Source organism: Tupaia chinensis, unplaced genomic scaffold, assembly GCF_000334495.1.
Source record: "Tupaia chinensis unplaced genomic scaffold, TupChi_1.0 Scaffold000386_1, whole genome shotgun sequence".
NCBI classification, from domain to species: domain Eukaryota; kingdom Metazoa; phylum Chordata; class Mammalia; order Scandentia; family Tupaiidae; genus Tupaia; species Tupaia belangeri.
The window spans coordinates 2897182-2916798 of NW_006159888.1; the positions used below are offsets into that span (position 1 = coordinate 2897182).

General features: G+C 45.1%; 2 protein-coding genes across 2 annotated transcripts in view; one reads left to right on the forward strand and one right to left on the reverse strand.

The window, feature by feature from the left end:
- The window catches only part of MYO7B (myosin VIIB), a 79179-nt gene extending 75951 nt beyond the window's left edge, over positions 1 to 3228 (reverse strand). Inside the window, exon 1 of the mRNA XM_006153691.3 lies at positions 3127 to 3228. The gene's annotated coding sequence lies outside the window, so the exon portion shown is untranslated. The remainder of the gene's footprint in view (positions 1 to 3126) is intronic.
- Positions 3229 to 19397: 16169 nt separating this feature from the next.
- IWS1 (interacts with SUPT6H, CTD assembly factor 1) overlaps positions 19398 to 19617 on the forward strand; it is a 46488-nt gene continuing 46268 nt past the window's right edge. The window contains exon 1 of the mRNA XM_027773881.1: positions 19398 to 19513. The gene's annotated coding sequence lies outside the window, so the exon portion shown is untranslated. The remainder of the gene's footprint in view (positions 19514 to 19617) is intronic.

Here is a 19617-nt window from a genome sequence, read left to right on the forward strand (position 1 = left end):
CAAAGTATTTTTACAAGCAAAATGAGAAATAGCAATTGACTGTTTTAAAAAATAATTAGAATAATAAAAATAATGATTGGGAAATACATAGAAAAGATATTGAATGTTGAGGTGGGGAGATTAATGTCTCTGTACTGACGGACATGCATGGCATTCCCTTTTGAAAAAACAATGTAATACACTGTAAAGTTATATGTAATCCAATGTAATATAAAGAAGATTATGATGATGATAATAAAAAAATAAAATTAAATTAAAAAAAAAAAGAAAGAAGAGAGATAGAGAGACAGAAAGCAAGAAATCACCCTCCAGGGGTGATGGCCATGCCGCAATCCCTTCTCCTCTTGGGATCTTGGGCACGCACGCACATGCACCCGGCATGAGTTTAAGTCACTGGGTCTGGGACTTGAACTGCAGTCGACTACATGGAAATCCAGTGACATAGCCATTATGCCAACTGCTGGTCCCACATAATGTGTTTGTCAAGACACCTCTCTGCATAGAGATAAGCTCAGGTCTCATCTATCTTGAAGTAAATTTCTCTGGCCTTAGGACCCTCTCCAGCAGCCACCCTCCTCCTCCTAGCATTTGCTCCACAGCATGGTTCCTCCCTACATATCTACCTCTCTGATTAGTATGCACACCCTCTGGCCATAAATTTTGAAAAATCTTCTTTATTTTATTTATTTTTAAATTTGCTATAGGATGCATGTACTCACTGGAGAGAAACAGGGAGAGAGAGAGAGAAGAGGACAAAGCATCCCCGGGGGAGGGGGGAGGGTGACCATGCCATAATCCCTTTTCCTGCATTCTCTTCTAGGGATTTTGGGCACACACACACATACACCTGGGTCCAGAACATGAATCATGCCATCAGCTATGTGGGATCCAGCCGTCTTAACCCCCATGCCACCTGGCTGGCCTTAAATATTTTTAGTAAGTGAATAAATAATAAATAAAATGAAAATACAACTCATTGGTTACACTGGCCACACTGCAGGTGCTCAATGTGTAGCTAGTGGCTATTGAGGTGCAAAAGAGAACAATTCCTATCATTGTAGAAATAGAGAATAAAAAATTAAATCCTGAGGGGGTTACACCTGTAGTTGGTTCTTGCCAGGTGCCAACAGCACTCAAGCCAAACTGGTATTTTCTTCCCTCTGCATCTTTATGCCAGTCTCTCACCTGGAACATTGCCACAAGCTTCTCCTCTTTCCAACCCATGTGGGTCCCCTCCCCTTCTCTACTGTCCTTGGTCCAGTGAGCTCCTCCTCTGAATCTCAATGCCCAAGGTGTGGGCCCCTGGTATGCACTGATCACTTTCCTTTGCACTGTCACCCTGCCAGCCAGCAGTGAAGGAACATGGGATACACTGCTTGGCTAACTGAGGAAGTAGACAAGAGTCTGAAATGACATTGGATCAAGAAATCTTGGCTTCATCCTTAGCTTGATGTCACTACCTGTCAATCATTCAACATGCCTTTGTTCAGTGGCCCTTCTCTGCTGAGCCCTGGGTGGATACTAGGGACAGAAAAATTCTCCAAAGACCCAGCCCATGCTCTCAGGAGCTTATAGTCTAGTGGCCTTGGACGAGTCATCGACCATTAATTTCAATGTCTTCATCTGTCAAAAATGTACTAGGATTCCTGCTCCTCCTCCCTGAACAGCTTTTTTCCTGGACTGACTGAGAATGAGGAAGCACCAAACATTACAAGATGCATACAACACCAAGTCACATAAGCACATGTAAGGACGACCATCCTTACTGTGCCCTCTCTGCAGAGCCCCGTGCTAGGAGCTGAGAGAGATGCAGGCCCCAAGACAGATACTGCAAAGGGCCTTTTGAGGGGCAGAGAGTGGATACCCTGCAACTTCCTGCCCACAGCACTGTGGAGCTAAGTGGTCCTCAGCAAAGTTTTGCTAGGGACTGTGCTTCAGAGCCACACTCAGTTTGCGTTTTCTCCAGCTAAAACTCTGAACAGAGGGGTCATCTCAGTAGCGCACTAGTAAAGCGCTGCTCAAAGGAAGCTGGATCCCGCATGGTGACTGCAGTCCAAACTCGCTGCCCAGTAAGCCTGAAATATGCTGGGCATGTGCTTAAGTGCCCATAACCTGATGGGCTGAAGGACTGGAGGAAGGGGATCACAGCGTGACCAGACCCCGTGAAGGGTACTCCTCTCTCTTGCTGACAGGTCCACACATACTGTCATGAATAAAGAAAAAAAAAATTAAATCCTGAAAATTCAGGAGTCTTATGGATTAGAGCAAAATTCATGTCCAAATTACCAAGTGGAACCTGAAGGGGAGGCCTGGTTTTGAGAGGCACGAGTGTCTATTTGGTTGTTTTTAGGATGGAGACCCCCACCTGCCCACTGCCCAGCCTCAGTCCCTCTGATCTCTGGGTCTCAAGGTACCTCCTCTGTGACGTGGGAATGGGATGAACACCATGCTGACATGAACCCGCACTGCTGTCCCTCTCCTCAGCCATGATTTCCTCCCTCACCCCAAAGAGACTTGAAGTCAGACAGGCCTGCCCTGCCCCACTCCAGGCCTGCCTTGCCCCACTTCCTTTTAGAGAAGACTGCAAGCTATTATCCTAGATATGTGAGTAACTCAGACAAGCCTGGGCTTTGGAGTCACATAGAGCTTTGCTTCTCCTTGTGGACACCTTAACATGCATGATCCTCAGTATCTGCATCCATAGATGAGGTAACACCACCACGGTGCTGTGAGGACACAGCGAGATGTCACCTGTGGCACAGTAGATAGCTGGCAGAGGCCCAGTCATTGGTCCCTATGCTATCCTTGACACCCCAAGGCTTTCCAGCCATAAGGAGGCTGCAGAGCTGAGGGCAGCCCCCATTGTCCTCCTACAGCAGAAGCCCAGGACAGCAGCTCCTGTTCTTTCTGCTCCTCCTCCTCGACTTCCCAGGGTCAGCCCTGAAGCCCAGTGGACCGAGTTCCTGGGCTGGGAGGTTTCCGGTTTCCAGGTCCTGAGAGTGTCTCCAGCTCCCTCTCCCACCGGCATGCCCTACCTTGTTTCAAGTGCCTCCTCCCCTGCCCCTGCCTCTGCTCCACACCCATCCCCCACCCTCCTAGTTAGGAGACGCATCTTCACACTCTTACCTGTAGAATGAGGGTCTGGTTGCCCCCCTCACCTCCACCCAAAAGGCCGTAAAAGAGCCAAGAGAGGAGGCAGTGTTGGATCTGGGCAGGTCGGAGGGTAAGGAGTGAGGCGGAAGGGCCCCAAGAGGAAATGGTGAGCACTCTGCCCCATGTAATTTATTACAGGACTTTGTCCTCAGGCTCCAGGCACATCCACTCCCACACGCCGCCTGCAGCCCCAGCCAGCAGGGCTCACAACATCTGCTCTTTAACTCCGGTCCCTTCCACAGAGTGGTGGATGCTCACCTCCCCAGAGCCCATGGGGGTCTGAGTTTTGGCATGGTGACCATCAGCTGACCATGAAGGGCTCAGCACCTTCCCAGGTATCTGGAGACTCTAATGAAGTCCATGGCAGGTGCTCTGCTCCAAGCACCCCAACTGTGGTGCAGTCATGTTGCAATTTTTTCTCCTCCATTTCTCCATCCTGTTAGGATTTATTTTACTCATGATAGAGAGCATGATTGTATTCACATGCACCAGAGAAAGAGGGAGGGAGAAGCACCCTTGACAGTATCTTGCCTGCCACAATCCCCTTGTCTTGGCCCTCCAGCTCCTCGGGATTCTGGGTGCCCACATACAGGCACTCACCAATGTGTTTTCAGGCCTTGCGGGGCACTTGCGTTACTGTTGTTCCACAGCAGCTGGGCCTAAAACTATTTATGAGTTGAACCAAAATTCATCTATGGGAAAACCTGGAGTTCATTCCATTTTTGTCCAGTGACCAAGCCCATTGTAGCATCATCCAATGACTAAATCCAAGCACAGCAAGTGCTTCTTCTCAGTGCTACCAACATGTCACCGAGCAATCTGAGGCCACATGCTTCCTGGAGGCTTAATCTTCCCATGTAGCCTATAGCAGCCGAGTTATTCATAGTAACCCTGTAAAAACGGCAGTGCCATCACTACAGATCTCTGCCACTGAGTGACTCTTAAAAACATTGTGGAATTCTCAGTCTTGAAAAGCTAGAGTCTAACGGGTGTTTTCCCTGTGCTGTCACTTTGCATCTACCATTTCATTCAACTCTCATCAAAACCCTACAAACTGGGGTGCTTAGTCTCATTTCAGAGCAAACAGGCCAAGAAACTTGCTGAGATCACACAGCCTGAAGTGGAAGTGGTAAGATCGAAATCGAAGTCTATTTGACCCCATGCTAGGGCTTACTGGGTTCCATTCCACCAACTACTCCCAGACAAACTGGGATGCCCTCCTCTCTGACTCCCAACAATGGATGAGACATCCTATTTTTAGATTTTCAAAGAAAGTGTTTCCCCAACGTGTTCGCTTTGGCCCTGGGTCTTAAGGCCTTTCCTCCAGTGATCCCTTGGTATCTCGATATCTGAGATATGAGGGCAGAGACGTACCTGGTGTATGTGTATGTGTGTGTGTGGGGGGGGGCGGGGGCAGGGCTTCAGTGCTTCCCTGGAACCACGCTTACGTACAGCATCAGACTGCAGGTCTCTGGGCACTCATCCCCATAGTTCAGTGTTTCCCAATCATGGTGCTATCAATGTTTGGGCTGAATTAATCTTTGCTGGGGGATGGGAGGGATTATCCTGTGCCCTATACAACATTTATCAGCATCCCTGCCTCTATCTACTAGCTATACTTCCCTTGTGGTGGCAAGTCTAAACGTATCTAAATATTAATGCCAAATGTCCTCTGGGGGACAGAGTGGCCTCCAGTTGAGAAACAATGCACAATTTATAGGCTCAGATACAATTGAGGCTGGAAGAAAAAGGAGGCCAGCAAGGGCCAGAACAAATATCCTCCTTGTAAAGGAGGCCCTGGCCCTTGGCCTCCTCAGGTGGCAAGAAGATATGGTCCAGGGAACCAGCAGTTAGTGTAATGGCTATGTCGCTGGACTCCCACATAGTCGACCGCAGTTCACGTCCCGGACCCGGTGGCTTAAAACTCACGCCGGGCGTGTGTGCGCGCGTGCCCAAGATCCTGAGAGGAGAATGGAGGAGAAGGGATTGCGGCGTGACCATCCCCCCTGGGGGGTGATTTCTTGCTTTCTGTCTCTCTGTCTGTCTCTGTCTGTCTGGCGAGCGCACGTGCCCTATAGCGAAAAAACCTCTCCAAAAAAAAAAGAAGATATGGTCCAGAGGGGTATGGGAAGGGACCCTTGGACCAGCACTACTACTATAATCACGGTAGTTAACCTACTGTGAGTGCATGATCCCGCTTCTATCCACATCTGCCCTTGCCCTTCAAGTACCATCTCAAACATCCCTCTCCTGTCTTCCCCGGAGGATCTTGTTTCAACCCACCAAGGGGATGACTGTGTCATCAGAAAAGCCCAAGTGCTGCTTCCTGGGTCAACTGTTGTGAGATGGCAGAGCTTGGTCCAAAGTCCTGATGGGTGAGGTGAGTCCCAAGTCAGGAGAAAAAGACTCAGTTCTGATGGTGCCTTATCACCACACATCTCAGAGGAACTACTCAGAGGTTTGTCCAGAGCAGCAGGAGAGCTGTTCACAGCTCTGCGGACAACCCAGGAAGGAGTCTGTCCTGGAATTTCAACCTTGGCCACTGCTCATAAACAGGGGGCTGCTGTCCCATGACTAGGGTAGATGGCATCCTGGTGACTAATCTCATTACCCTGAGGAGACAGAGCTAGTAAGAGGGAAGAGCAAAACTTGGTGATGTAGCAACTCAGTAAACCATGTGAGTAATGCTGACGGTGCTGATTATGATAACACTTGGTCTAGCTCTTGGAAGAGACTGAGGGTGAGAGGCTTAGGCACATGCCAAGGGCATTGTTTCTGGGAAAAGAAGCATTGAGCTTCCTTCCTTCCTTTCTTTTCTTTTCCTTCCTTCCTTCCTTCCTCCCTCTCGGCTTCCTTCCCTCCCTTCCATCCTTCCTTTTTTACTTATCTCTACCCTGAGCAAGAGACAGAGAGATAGTACCCCAATGGGGTCCTGATACCCCCAGCCTTAGCTAGTCCCAAATCAGGAACACGTGCACACCCAGTGTGTTCAGGAAGGTCTCTGGACATGACCCAGAACCTTGCAGAGTGTTGCGTTTTCCTGCTGGGCCACCATCCAGTCCCTGAATGGATTTTTTATCCCTTCCTGAAGTGTTCCATGTGTTCCAGATCAATTTCTTTCTTTTCCTGGCCCACCGATGGATACTCTTCCCAACCTCACTCACAGTTGGGAGTGGCCACTGAATGAGGATAAGTGATATGTTCCACCTGCAAGCCAGGCCACTAAAACCTCCTGTATCAGCCTGCATGCTCTTCTCCCATCTGCTGGTGGCATGCAGAGCATCACAGCAGCAGATTCTGAGGCCCTAGAGCGTAGCAAAGTCACAATATGCAAAAAGCCCGTGACCCTGAATGGCCACAAGGAATAAAGTGCCACCTCCACTTCTCCACTGACACCTCCCAACTTCCCATTGACAGAGTAAGAAATAAATTTTCATTATGTTCTTATATTGTTGTAACAATGACATAACTACTTGGTAGGGAAATAATAAGCTTTTATTGTGTTGATATATTGTTTTTTTTTCAAGACAGAGTCTTTTTTTAAGATGTATTTATTTATTTATTCATTTACTTATTTTCATTTGACCAGAGAGAGACACAGAGAAAGAGAGAGGGAAAGTGAGAAAGCAAGCCACTAGGTCCAGGACTCGAACCATGGTCGGCTACATGGGAGTATCCAGCGCCTTAACCACCTCGCCACCAGCTGGTCCCAATATATTGTTATAACCGCAAAAAATAGCTACATGAGAGGTAGTTAACCTACTGTGATCAAACTTGATCCCTCTTCTATCCACATCTGCCCTTGCCCTTCAAGTAGCAACTCAAACTCCCCTCGCCCAAGAAGTCTGTCCCAATGCTACAGCTCGTGCTAGCATCAGCCTCCTTTTCATTCCTATGGCTCTTGTTGCCCTCATCACATATTTCACCTCTTAGCATATGTTTTTTTTAAAAAAATAGGACTTCCTGAGGGATTGCAGTTTCTCAGGGCAGAAATCACAAGTTAGATTTTTTTATGCCTAATAATTATAAGGAGTAATACATATTTTATACCCCAGAGATTGTTACTGGTCTACATTAATGCATTTAATCCTCATAACACCTCCGTCAAATGACTAGTATTATAATCCCCACTTTATAGATGATGATCATATTGAAGCACAGAAAGGTTAAGTAACTTACTCAAAGTTACACAGCCAGTAAGTGAAAGAACCAAGATTCAAAACCATAAACTTGAATAATGAATGAACTTCCAGTAATTACACCATCTTAACTATAGCTGCTTCAGGAATGTTAACTTATATGACCAGTAAGGTTTCAGCCTCTTTGTGGCCAGAGAGCAACATTGTTGAGCCTATCTGTTCTAGTATCTGAGAATGGCCTGGCACAGAGGAGCTATCGTTCTCACCTGGTAACCGAGGGGCGTGCAGGCCAGGTGGAAGCCAACTGGACAGGGCAAGGGATGATTTGCTGTTGGTTTTACTATGTATTTACTATCCAGAACACTGAGGAAATGTCAAACTGTCCATGAAAACTCACTGCTTCTCTAAGTTGTTTTGGGAATACCACTTTTATTTCTGTATAGTCCCTAAAACTAGAGATTACAACCCCACTGTCACTTCCAAATCTGCTCTTAACATAATTATCTTTCATAATTATCTTTTCAGCTCCCATTAAACCAGGTCCAAGAATATAAACTGTCTCCAAATAAGCCATTAGAGCCGAAGGACATCTGGGGCCTGGAGGTGGTCCTCCAGGGAATTCCCTCCCTGACTTGGTCACTCAGTCACTCGTGTTATGGGTGTTCACTGGGCCTCTGCTCACAGCAAACCACCTTGGGTAATGAAGGCAGGGAGGATTCACATGCAGACCCACACTTTGGTGCTCACTCAGACTTAGGACACATGGAAAGAATTTTCTTGTGCTTGCTTTTTTCTTCTTGTTGTTATTTACTTATTTACTTCATGAGAGACAGTCAGAGAAGCAAGCACCATCAACAGCGTCTCATGTCATAATCCCCCCTCAAGGCTTTTAGCCGACTAGTCAGTATCATGGCATGTGTTCAGCATGTACAGGTTAACCCAGGAACGAAACCCCAATCTTCCATGTGGCTCCCAGCATTGCACAGTGTTATGCTAGCGCTGCACAAATGGAGTATAATTCTACCATAAAGAAGGTACAAATTCTGAGATATGCTACAACATGGATGAACTTTGAAAATATGCTAGCTAAAATGAGACAGTCACAAAAGGACAAATATGAGAATTGTATTGTCCCATTTTTATGGAATGTTTAAAATAGGCAAATTCATTGAGGATAAAAAAGCAGATTAGAAGTTACCAGGGGATAGGACCAGCAGATCGGTGTAATGGGGATATCGCTGGGCTCCCATGTAGTTGACTGCAGTTCAAGTCCCGGACCCAGTGGCTTAAACTCATGCTGGGTGCATGTGCGTGCATGCCAAAGATCCTGAGAGGAGAATGGAGGAGAAGGGATTGTGGCATGGCCACCCCCCTGGGGTGGGTGTGTGATTTCTTGCTTTCTGTCTCTCTGTCTCTCTTTCTGGCGAGCACATGTGCCCTATAGCAAAAACCTCTCCAAAAAAAAAAAAAAAAAAGAAGTTACCAGGGGTTGGGGCTAGCAGGTGGCATGGCAGTTAAGATACTGAACTCCTACATGGCTGACTGCAGTTTGAGTCCTGGACTCGGTGACTTGCTTTCTCACTTCCTCTCTCTTGTCAAGTGAAAAGAATAATAATTAAATAAAAGAAATAATAATAAAATGAAATAAAATTTGTTTTTAAAAAAGAAGTTGCCAGGGACTTAGGGAAAGGGGGAAATGAGGAGTTGTTGCTTAACTAGTATAGTTTCTGTTTAAGATGATGGAAATTAAAAAAAAAAAAAGTTTCAAGTTTATTTATTTCTCCTTTGAGTGAGAGACAGAAGAGAGTGTCTCTAACAGGGTCTTGATGCACAGCCCACCCTAGCTTCAGCCAGCCCTGGATCACAGGTATATGTATGCTCAGCACACTTATGGAGTTCTCTGGATGTGAACCAGGAACTTTTTCTTATAGCATGGTCCCTGGACAATGGAAAATTTTGAAAATATTCAATAGATAGTGGATGGTTGTATAATATTGTAAATGTAATTAATGCCACTTAATTGTACATTTAATGGTTAAAATAGCAAATTCTGTGTTATATATTACCACAACAAAATAATAGTTAAAAAATAAAAAAAGAAAAAGGAAGAAAAGCTGTGAAGGTCACCTGATTTCCAACCATGATTTCAAATATGAAAGTCTCTATGACGTACCTGCAGCTCCTCCTTTCATACCTCCAGTAATGTAGAGCTCACGACAAACCAAAACCAAAACCAAAACCAGGCCCAGTGCAGAGGCGTGCACTGGTAGATGTTATGCCCTGCACGCTGGGGCCACCTGGGAGGCCCGTGCTTGATTTCTGGTCCAACTAAAGGCTGGACTTAGCGTCTTGTATCTGTAATTCAGTGAGTGGACCACAAACTCGAAGCAGGACTGGTCAATATAATGAGAGTCTGTCCAAAAAAGAACTAGGTATGGTGGTGCATATCTGTAATCCCAGCTGGGAAGTGTAGGCAGGAGAAAAACTACATGAAGAGACCACATGTTTGAGTTAAATGAAAGATAAACCAAAATCAAACTGATACAAAATAAAGACTCTGGGGCCAGATGGTAGTGCAATGATAAAAATAGCAAAACTCTCTCTTTAAAAAAGAAAAAAAGAAAGAAAGAAAGAAAAAGAAAAAGAAAGCAATGTTCTGTAACGCAATCCCACCTGGGAAGTTCAGGTTCAAGTTCAGAGATCTCCCTGTATATATTGGGCACACGCTTACTTGCCCATGATCCAGGACTGGCTGAAAGCTGGGGTGGATCATGGTGTCAGGACCCACTGGGTTCAGAGATCTCCCTGAATATACTGGGCACACGCTTACTTGCCCATGATCCAGGACTGGCTGAAAGCTGAGCACCCACTGGAGGTGCTCTATCTCCTACCTCTCTGTCTCTATCCCCATGGAAGAAATGAAATTTTAAAATGAATAAACAAACCCAAAGACTGCTCTTGTAACTTGAATATGGCCCACAAATACACACATTAAGTCTGCACTGGGGTGGTTCTTTTCTCAGGGCAGGCATGCATTCACAGTTGCTGTGCAAGGTAAGACCAGAGAAAATAAAGGAACCTACTGTTTAAACTCTCTGAGCCTGAAGATGTGGCCCCATTGTGGCCAACTGGGCTGGGCAGCTCCCATACCAAGGGCAATCACAGACTGGCAGTGAGCTCTAGCCAGGTTATGGGCTGGTCCCCTTTGCCCATTTTTGTATTGAATTATTAGTCTTACTGATTTCTAGAGGCTTTGTGTTTATTAGGGAGGTCTATGAGTTGCAAAATAACTTTTTTCTTTTATTGCCAGAGGTTATATGTGTTGCTATGTGGAATTAAGGAGAGAAGTATCTCCCCTCCCCCTGGGACATGGTCACACTGCAGTCCTTTTCCTCTGTTTTTCCATTCCATCATGATTTGGGGCATGAAGGTGCATGCACCTAGAGTGTTCTTCCAGTTGCTGAGGTTGAATTGTTGGCCAGGTGGGACCTGACTTCCTATGCACAGGGCTAACTGCTGCACAATGGGAATGGCCCTGCCAAAATAATTTTTAAATTTTGTTTAGATTTCCTAATCATTTATCTGTTGACTTTGCTAATTGTATGTTATTTTAGCAAGCGTAACTTTTTTTTTAAGCTTTAATATCACTATACACTTTTCAATCTTCTTGTTTTATGGGTTATGGCTTTGAAGTCATTATTGGAAAGGTATTTTCCCTTCATATTTATTAAAGAATTCTTAGACTGCATTTTTGTCTGCTTACTGTTAGGTTATTCACATACATACAATTGTTTACAGCAGTTATGACCCAGTATTCTTCACTTGCCCATATATTCTGGGCATCCCTCTATGTGAGCAACTGCATGGTGTGCCATGGTACTGAGGTTTAGTATTTCATCATCTACAATGAATGGATTTCCTAGTGGGTGTCAGTTCTCAGTGTTATAAACAACCCTCATGAGACAAGTCTTGTCCTGCAGAATTGTTAAGGCTGGGATGGTGAGAACATCCACCCAGCCAGGGTAGTCTTAGAATGCATTCTTTTTGTTTCTTCTCTGTCAAGGTCTCCTAACAAGGCTGGGCTTAGAGACCTGGCTATTCTGACATGAAATAATGATATTAAGGGGGCCTGAAATCTTCTGACTCAACCCCCTCATTTGACAAGGGTAAACTGCGGCTCATAAAAGGATGGTAGTTGTCCCAGCTCACCAAGCCCCGTCCACTTGGAGCTAGGCTCAGAACCCAGAGCTTTGTGTCCCTAGTGTGCAGCTCTGCTGGTGTCAAGCTGTTTCTTATATTGTGCACCCCCCCACATACAAAACACGTGACAGCATTGCATTACCACCACTACCATCACCATGGGCCAACTGTGCTGGGGCTGGCGTGACATACAAGGGGAGGTGGAGATGGTGGTCCTCAAAATGCAAGGTAGCCAAGACTCAGACACATGTGTGCTGTGCCAGGATTTCTACCACAGGGATAGTCAGCTGGTAGAAAGGGGCTCTGGGGAATTCTTCTGAAGCTGTTTATTAACAAGCACATTGCTTTAACTACGGTTCTATATTTATCAAGTGGTTCATCATGTCTCTCTCTCTCTTTTTAAGAGAGATTTTTGTTATAGGGTGCATGCACTCACTGTAGAGACAGAGACACAGAAAGCAAGAAATCAACCCTCTTCCCCCAGGGGGGATAGCCAGGCCACAATCCCTTCTACTCTCAGGATTCTGGGCTTGCATTCACATACACTTGGTTTGAGTTTCAAGCCTCCACGTCCATGACTCTAACCACTGTCAGCCAAGTGGGAGTCCAGTGATGTAACCATTATGCCATCTGCTGGTCCCAAGTTGTTGGATTTCTAAGGGCAAACACTAAATCTGATGCTTCTTTGCTTCAGCCTTCTGAGGTTCAGCACATTGTGTTAAGCCTGCTTCTAGTTCTTCATTTTCTAAACTGTTAGAATAGTTAGATTGTTGCTGTTATTGTTGCTGTTTTATATTTATTCAGAGAGAGAGAGAGAAAAAAAAAGACCCTTGACAGGGTCTTTCCACACTGTGATCCCCCTTTTGTCCCCCCCCACCTCCTCCCACCCCAGCCAGCCTTCCAGCAAACCAGGATCATGGGTACACCCATTGTGTTAAGGTCAACTGGGGATTCAAACCCAGACCTCTCATACAGATTCCATATTATGCAGCAGCACCTCATTGCCTGCACCACTGAGGCTGAGCCCAGGACAGCTTGTTATTATTGTATGTTAAATTCAGGAATTAGGGGCCAACAGGTGGTGTAGTGGTTAGGCACTGGACTCCCGTATGGCTCACTGTGGTTCGAGTCCTGGACCTAGTGGCTTGCTTTCTCACCTTCTTGCTCTCTTTCTCTGGTAAGCGTGTGTGCCCTACAGCAAATTAAATAATAAATAAATAAATAAATCTTTTTTAAAAATTCAGTAATTATCTTCTTGCACATGCATTGGGCCATAAACCCAATCACTTTCATAGCTGTTGGTCTTAAATCTCTGGTCCTTACAGGCAGGATTTACACTCAGTTCTCTTCCACTAAACCTCATCCCTATTCATCCTGCCTTACACAGGTACAATCTCTCCCACTCTTTAGATCTTGAACCCTGGGGTTTCTTTTATCCAATGGGGGGGGGGTATTTAAATTTTGTATCTGTGGTTTCAGCCACTGCTGATTCTTTGCTCTTCTGATTCTCATAACATACTTAGAAGATGGTATTCCCATAGCAAAAGGGGCCGAACTTGATTCAAAGCTGTTCCCACTACATCAAAGAAGGATTACCCATGAACTCTCTTATAAAAACATGGGACTTTCCAGAGACAAAGCACCCCTCTTCTTTTCTTCCCTTATTATATCCTTTCCAAGAGCTTAGAACTGATCTCTGCTAGCACATTCTGACTGGCTAGCCAAAGGGTTATATCTGTAGACCATCAATTCTGGAGGCTTGTGGCCTAAGGCACTCTGAGAATTGATGGCAGAGACAGCATCAGAAAACCTACATCTCTCAACACTGTGGCAAGAGGTGGACTTTCCAATGTACCCTCTGAGCAATACAGCAAGTGAAGTCTGCCCAGAACTCTGTATGTGGGGCCAGCAGGTGATATAGTGATTAAAGTGCTAGACTCCCACATGGACCACTGCAGTTGAATTCCAAACCTGGTGGCTTAAAAATCACACTAGGCACGTGTGCAAGAGTGCTCAAAATCCCAGGAGAAGGGATTGTGGTGTGGCCATCCCCCCCCCCCCCCGCGGGGGGAAAAAAGAAGGGGTTGGGGGCGGGGACACCCCCCCCCCCCCCCGGGGGGGGGTGATTTCTCACTTTTCCTCTCACTGGCTCTGCCTCCCTCCCTCTGTCTCCCTCCAGTAAGTGCATGTGCCCTATGGCAAAAACAAACAAACAAACGAAAACAAAAAACTATGTCCTTTGCAGGGCCTACTTCTGCAAATCTACACCTTCTGGGATCTTTCTTTATACCTCCACTGACCTTCCTCCAATTAAAAGGCAAGGATGTTTGCTTCTTTGTCCTAGAAAAATACAAACAAGTAATAGAAAAGATTTTACTCAGTCTATTGCAATAGGGAGAGCATTCCAAATATAATCAGCGTCTAATCAAATTTTGCCTTAGACTTTTACAGTGAGAAAGTGGGATGGTTGATATTTTTTATTGTTTTGTAATCACAAGTTTAAGACAGGTAAACAGAGTGTTTATCTCTATGTCTAGTTAGTTTCATTATACAGGGAAAGAATTTCAATCTGAGTGAATCACTTCTTTACTCATGAAAGAGCATATATATGTGTACATGAACGTGTGTGTGTGTGTGGAGGGGAAGGCGCACCCTCCACAGGACTAGTCACACTCGATCCCTTCCTCTGGTCCTCCAGCACATTGGATCTTGGGCACACGTGCCTGGCATGTTTCAGGTTGACCAGGTTGGCAATTCAAACTATAATTAGGCTTCTATTTGGCAGCTCATTTCTTTTCAGCCACAAAGGAGACTTAAGTTTCTTTTACATCTTCTTACACAAAATCATTTCTTTTCCTTTCTCTCTCTCTTTTTTTCTCCCTCTTCTCTTCCCTTTTTTATTTTTAGAGAGATTTTTGCTATAGAGCATGTGTGCTCGCCAGAGAGACAGAGAGAGACAGAGAGCAAGGAAGTACCCCCTGGGGAGATGGTCATGTTGCAATCCCTCTTCCTCCACTCTTCTCTCCATATTTTGAGCCTGCAGGTGCAAGTGCCTTGCGTGAGTTTTAAGCTGCTGGGTCCAGGACTTGAACCATGGTTGACTATGTAGGAGTCCAGCAATGTAACCATCACACCATCTGCTGGTCCCACAAAATATTTAAAAACATGTATTGGAACCAGTAGTTGGCGTAATAGCTATGTCGCTGGACTCCCATGTAGTTGACCGCAGTTCAAGTCCTGGACCCAGCAGCTTAAAACTCACGCAAGGCACTTGCACCTGCAGGCTCAAAATCCTGAGAGGAGAATGGAGGAGAGGGATTGTGGCATGGTCATCCCCCCTGGGGGGGGATTTCTCACTTTCCATCTCTCTATCTCTGTCTGTCTTTCTGGTGAGCTCATGTGCCCTACAGCAAAAACATCTCCAAAAGGAAAGAAAGAAGGAAAGAAAGAAAGAAAGAAAGAAAGAAAGAAAGAAAGAAAGAAAGAAAGAAAGAAAGAAAAAAAATTTTAATACATGCGAATTAACTTACTTTACCCTTTACCCCAAAGAAGTAGTTTTGTCTAGGGCTGGCCTTGTGGCCTAGTGGCTAGATCACACAGGGCCAACCGTGGTTTGAATCCCAACCCTGGCAGCTTGAAAAACACACCAGGTACCTGTGCAGGCATGCCCACAATCCCCAGAGAATAGAGAAAAGGAAAAGGGATTTCAGCATGACTACACTCCATAGGGGTGGGGGAGGAGTGCTTTCTCTCTCTCCCTCTGGCAGTGAAAGCACCTCTGGGAATAAAAAATTTAAAAGAAAAAAAATTGTCTATTTTCCACATCTGGGGCATACAGCCAGGGCATATAAGTGTGTGCATGTGTGTATGCCAGGGCATACACAATTTAATTTTTTTTTTCGAATTGCTAGAGGGCACATGTGCTCACCTGAGAGAAATGAGAGGGAAAAATCACCTCCCAGTGGAGTGTGGTCATACACAATCCCTTCTCCATTTCTCCATCCTATAAGGATTTGGGGCAGGTATGCATACACATACACCAAGTGTGAAGCTGCCGGGCTGGAATTCCAGCCATAGTTGGCCATGTGCTATCTGGCTCCCTTTAACCACTAGCATATGGGGCTTGCCCTGTGTTCTCTAAAACCAACTTTGAAAAAACAGATTGTATATGTTGTAATTTATATTCTCCATTTTGATATGTTAGTCCAGATATTTACTAAAAAGTGATTTTATCCTCACACTTGTGTTGCTTCTGGCTTATCTTCTATTACCTTCTTCTAATAGTTTGAATCCACTGTTAAAAAACTCTCTGTTCTTGGGCCAGCAGGTACTGTGGTGGTCAAGGTGCCGGACTCCCACATGACTGACTGCTTTTAGAGTCCTGGACCTGGCAGCTAGCTTTCTTACTTTCTCTCTCTCTTGCAAGTGTGTGTACCTTACAGCAAAAATTTTAAAAATAATAATAAAATTAATCATTATTAATTTGAAAACATATTCTTGTCCTTACTTTTTTTTTTCTTAAATTGCCAGACAGTGCTTGCACCGGCCAAAGAGAGATGGAGACAGAGACAAGGGGAGGAGAGGAAGAGGGAGAAAGCATTACTCAATGGGAGCAAGCAAACGAAGCAATCTTTTCTTCATTTCTCCATCAGCAGGACTTGCTCCAGGTACACACTCCAGGCAGCTTGAGATTCCAACTCTTCCATCAGCCGTATGAACTGCGGCTTCCTTGGCCACCAAGTCACCAAAATAATTAACTGCCGCAATAATTGCACATATTTATGGAGTATAATGTGATTTTTTTTTTCCCTACTCAGTCTTGAGACCAAGAACGTAATCTAGCCTTACCAATAGGTTCAGACAAAAGGGAAACTACTTCTGCGTGGGCTGGCCATGAGTAAACAAGGGCCCACCCCCAAGCGTTGTATCTGTCACATGAAGGGTGGTTATCTACAGCGAGCAGTTACAGGAACACCGGCAAGCCAGGTTTCTCAATCATCGTTGTTTTCCGTGAGCGTGGGTTCAAGTAAAGTTCAACGGTGCCCCTCTTAATGTTTCTTCTTTCTAGAAGCAAAGACCTGTACTTCTTACTGTTCACCAAATGGCTTCTTACAATGGAAATTCAGTTGTTCTTTTACAAAGAAAAGACGGAACAAAAGTGCTTGAAGCGAGCGAGGTGCTTCTGATCACATCCGTAGGTAACGCGCTGAATCTCCGCAGGTGTCCAACTACAAGTCCCAGAGAGCCACGCGCCACTTCCACACGTATGAAGGGCGGGAATCATGGTCGCTGCATGACGGGAACGGCGGCTTTTCGGCCTAACGAAAGATGTAATTTCAGCAGGTCTTCATTTTTTGGGTAACAGCAACTCATAAGCTCCTCAAACACAGCGTAGACACATTCCCATAGTACAGACAAGGATTCCCCTAACAAAGGTATTTAACTGAAACCTAAGTTCCCACTAAGTTTTCCCGGCAGTCTCCTTTCTGGTCACGTTTGCGTCACTTCCGTTACCTCTCTTCATTGGCCGGCTGACGGGAGACGGCGCCTGCGCGCTGCATTCCCTTGAGGGTCGTAGGCAGGCGCCATTTTGGCCCCAGAGGTGCTTCTGGGAAGTCGATCGCCGGCCCGCACGCCTGCCTGCCTTACGGGTTCCCCCTTTTCAGCCCGGGCTTCCAAGTTGGAGCCTTCGCTTCTTCAGCTGCTGCTTTCATATTCTCCGCATCCTACAAACTCTCCGGTCGGGCGGGAGCCCGTGAACACGGAGCCTCGCGGTCGGGGGGGTGGTTACACCGCCAGGAAAGGCGCGGCGGTTCCTCGCCGGGGCTTGGTCTCGCACCCGGCGGGGGAGGGGAAGGAGGCCCCGGGGAGGTCCCCCTGTCCAGGTGCGCAGCCAGTAGTGGGCAGAGCCCGCCCACCAGCTGCAGGCCGGGAAGGAGGAACCTTGAAAGTGGGCGTTCTAGCGGGAAAGCTTAAGCTCCTGCCACGTGCACAGTGTTAGGAAAGAGGTCTGTCCTGTAAAGGAATTTATCAGAAATTGAGTTTGTCGGGAATCCTGGGGAACTGTTCTGTGTGGCAGGGGTCCTTCCTAGACTTCACTCGAACTTAGAGCCAATTTAACTTTGCCCGCAACACTGGTTTCCCACTAAGATGATGCAGGATCTTTGATTTAATTGCATGAGTATTTTAGAGTAAGGAGTGCATTATCTGGGCCTTTTTGGTGCTTTTTGTTCCTTTCTTTCAACTTGAGATCTTTACCGTTTCTCTTCACCGAGGTTTTGCGTTGTTTTTAGTAAACCTTTCTGGGCTCCACGCTGCTAGCACTGTCCTAGACACCAAGTTACAAAGGATGAGTGAGGCAGAACCTAGTGGATGAAAACACTGCTTGCTTTTGTGTGTAGTAGTTACATTTGAGTGTTCTGTACTAAAAGTGCTCAAAACAATTGCTTAATCGTTAAGCTCTTTGCGTTTTGATTTTGCTTTGTATAGCGAACAGTAATGACTGGGAAGGTTGGTTTTGTTTTTTTGTTTGTTTTTTTTTTAAGCACGTACTGCTGTTTTGTTTAAAAACGTGCAAGAAGTTTTTCAAGTCGTTTTTCAATTACTTCATAGATAATTACATGTAATACATGTACATGGGCTAAGTGATAAAAAGAGATAACAAGAAAGGACAGTTCTCTGACTTACCTCTTACCTTTTCCACCGACTTTCCATTCTCTTGGTGGTTTTGGTGTTTACTTCTGCATTCCTATTTTATGTTATTTCTTGTTGCATCGTTTTAGGCATTTTGTGATGTTTTCTTATTATGCTAGGACAGTGCTAGAAGCTAAAAACTTAAGAGCTATTTCCTTAGTCCTTTTACTTTTTAAAATTAAACTTCAAAACTATTCTTATTGGGACCAGCAGTTAGTTTAATGGCTGTGTCGCTGGACTCCCATGTAGTCTACTGCGGTTCCAGGCCTGGTTCCAGGCTGGGACCCAGTGGCTTAAATTCACGCTGGGTGTGTGTACGTTCATGCCCAAGATCCTGAGAGGAGAATGGAGGAGAAGGGATTGCAGCGTGGCCACCCACCTGGGGGGTGATTTCTCGCTTTCTGTCTCTCCGTCTCTCTGTCTGTCTCTGTCTTTCTGGCGAGCGCATGCGCTCTATAGGAAAAAACCTCCACAAAAAAAAAAACCAAAAGCTATTCTTATTGTAGTTATATATTTTTATTTCTTTATGATAGTGATTTCATTTGTGTACAGTGTAATGTTTTTGTTTTCCTATAGTTAGTTGACTACTTCATTTTTTAAAAACGTGTTTATTTTTCTTGAACCTCTTACCAAATCTTGGTATACCCTGAAACAGCCCTAAATTATTCTCAATACAAATTATTTTTAATAATTTTTTTCCCAACATTTTTGGATTAGAGTTCCTTGTGCTTGCCATTCATAAATATTGTATACCATATACCAATCAGTGTTTTGGGCTCTTGGAAGTCAGCAGTGAACTGAAATCCTCTTGTGGCATTTTCATTCAAGCGGAAAAAAGTCCACATTAAACAAAATAACTTGGTAAAACACATAGTACATTAGAAGGTGGCAAGTGTTGGGGAGAGACAGACTCCATTTTTAACATAAAATATTATAGTTAAACAGTGCACTATTAGCTCGAAGTTGCTGAGCTGGTCTTTAGTAATGTTTCATAAGATACACATTCCATTTATAATATATTCTTATGCCACTTATGGCATAGTACATGTTATGATTGTTGGTATTTGTATGATGATTGTTCAGAATATTAGCATAGTTAACTTTATGAGTGGTAGATTTTACCCTTATATTATTCTTGATTGAATGTGTTCTCTTTGGTCATAGATGTCATCCATATTACATTATAAGTGGGTTTTGTTTATTTTTGAGCAGATGATGGAGGCGCTACCCCAGTTCAGGATGAACGGGACTCAGGGTCAGATGGTGAGGATGATGTCAATGAGCAGCACTCTGGATCAGACACTGGAAGTGTAGAACGTCATTCAGAGGTACTTTCTGAACATCTTTGGGTGGCTTTTCCTTTGCATTCCATGAGACCTGTTCTGTTTAGGAGTTGCAGGGACTTTCTCTCTCTCTCTCTCTCTCTCTTTTT